The sequence below is a fragment of the Coenobita brevimanus genome, chromosome 4 (genome assembly GCF_032717465.1).
Source record: "Coenobita brevimanus isolate Jiangsu-jjx chromosome 4, ASM3271746v2, whole genome shotgun sequence".
Taxonomy (NCBI): domain Eukaryota; kingdom Metazoa; phylum Arthropoda; class Malacostraca; order Decapoda; family Coenobitidae; genus Coenobita; species Coenobita brevimanus.
In genome coordinates, this window is record NC_136957.1 from 28,651,835 (window position 1) to 28,654,466 (window position 2,632).

A 2,632-nucleotide genomic window follows, 5' to 3' on the forward strand; every position below is an offset into this window, starting at 1 on the left:
TCAGTATACATGGATAGTACCAGGACAAATACTTCCATCTATACATCATATGTAGACTCATTACTATACTACTACAAAATTATCAAATACTTATCAAATTTATATATATATATACAAAAAAAAAAAAATAAAAAAATAAATAAATCAAATTTACTGGTCCTGAACAAAAGAAAAAAAAATACACATTTATATAAATGTAACCTCCTCCTGCGCTTCACAAATATATAAAAGTGTATTGAGGTATTTACATATGTACAAAAACCATATCCCTATATAAAAAAAAAAAAAAAAAAAAAAAAAAAAAAAAAGATATATATAATAAATAAGGAAACCACAACCAAGTTCATAAAATAAATCACAACTCTCTGAGTAATCTGGTCTCTTTCAGGAAAGTCATCAATTTATTAGTCACACCAACGTCCCCATCACCCAAGACAGAATCAAGTGTGAAAGGGAGCCCATTTGTCCTACAGTAGGCAGCCAGAGAGGTACGTTCCCCAGCATACCTACTGCAGTACAAAAGGATGTGACTAATAGATAACACCGCGTCACAGGTGGTACAACGCGGTGGAAATTGTCTGTTAATATATGGTAACATATGTGTTATTAGGGTGGAATTCATGCGGAGGCGGGCTAAAGCGACCTCCTCCCGTCTGTTTCCCTCGAGAGGAACTGGACCAGTCACATATGGTCCTTTTGACAGATGGAATTGCCAGGTCGGTCCAATGACTGCCACAGAAGATTAATTGATTTCTTTCTGAAAGAGAGACTAGACTGTAGCTCACGAGGAACGTCCCAAGTCTCCTCGAGTTCTACAGCTGATTTAGCTAGTATGTCAGCCTGCTCATTGCCGTAAATACCGCAATGACCAGGCACCCAGATCAGAGTGAAGGATTTAGCACATGTATGCAGCTTATTGATAATGCGGCCCAGGACCTCATGTGAATCAGTCCTACATGAATGAATTGCCTGAAGGGCTGACTTAGAGTCCGAAAAAATGACAAAACTGTCGTGATCTGAACGCAAAGCAAAGTCTATAGCTTGATCTATGGCAAATAATTCGGCACTGAATACAGGCGTATGGGGGGGCAAGCGAAAACGGATGCGGCACTCCGTAGACCACACACTCGCACCCACGCATTCATCCATCTTAGAGCCATCGGTGTACAAGTGGAATGACGCTAGGTGTCTAATGAGGATCATCCGGAACAACTGTCGTACCTCCACCTCCGGCGCCTTGTACTTTGCGACGGGGAGCCAGTCAGTGTTGAATGTGGTGGCAAGTGACTCCCAGGGCGCTATTTTTGACGTTAAAACCTGATCCCCATTAGAAAGGTCGTACCCTAACGCCTCACAGAGGAAGTGAAGCCTCACAGCCACCGGCTTGAGGGCCGCATACAGCAGGTATTCCCACTGTAGGAGGATCCGACAGGTCGGAAGGCCAAGTGAGCGTTTACGGTGGGTGGTGATACCGTAAGAAAATAACAGGTGGTCACGTCGTAGACGGAAGGGAGGCACATTAGCCTCCACTTCCAACCGCTCCACACGAGTACACCGAAGGGCTCCGAGACATATACGCAAGCATACGTTCTGAAGTACATCCAGTCTACGGAGGACGGCATCCGATGCCGACCCATACACCTGTGAGCCATAGTCAAGCTTAGAACGGATAAGAGACTTATACACCATCAATAAAGACGTTCTGTCTGCTCCCCACGATTTACCGGAAAGAAACTTAAGGACGTTTACTTTTTTACTACATGAAGCAAGCAAATGATTAATGTGTGTTCTCCAACTGAGCCTACTGTCAAAATGTAGACCCAGGAATCTGACTGAATTTTGAAAAGGTATCGGCTGATTATCTAAAGTTAAATGCAAAGGAGGTACGTTAAGTTTACGAGTAAAAACAACACCGACACACTTAAGGACGGAAAATTTAAATCCCCACTCCAGGGCCCAACGCTGAACAGATTCAAGTGCCAGTTGAATCTGCTGTGCCGAGGATTGTGCATTGCGGGAAGAGTGCCACACTGCACAATCATCAGCATAGAGTGAGTATCTAATCGTCCTGGGGACGGAAGCGGATGACAGAATGTCATTAATGGCAACGCTGAACAAAGTAGGGCTAAGCACACTTCCTTGTGGTACCCCGTTCTCTTGGACAAATATGTCCGAAGTTACGTTACAGGGTAACCTGACAGAAAACATTCTGTCAGTAAGGAAGTTCTGAAGGAAAATGGGCAAATTACCTCTTAAACCATAAGCGTAGAGTTTACGTAGTATTCCGTTTCGCCAGGTCATATCATAAGCCTTATGAATATCCAGAAAAATTCCTATCATGAATTCGCGATTGGCAAAAGCCTCGGCTATGCAATGCTCCAGGTGCACTAAATGATCCAGAGTGGACCTGTATTTACGGAATCCACTCTGTTGATCATTTAACACACCCTTCGACTCTAAAACAAAAAGTAACCTTTTATTAACCATACGTTCAAAAACCTTACATAGACAGTCAGTTAGCGCAATAGGTCGAAACGAGCTGGGACTCGTAAGGCGACCGTCTCGGCGAGGTATCGGTATGACGTGCGCGTAGTGCCATGAGTTTGGGAACGTGCGAGACGCCCAAATCTCA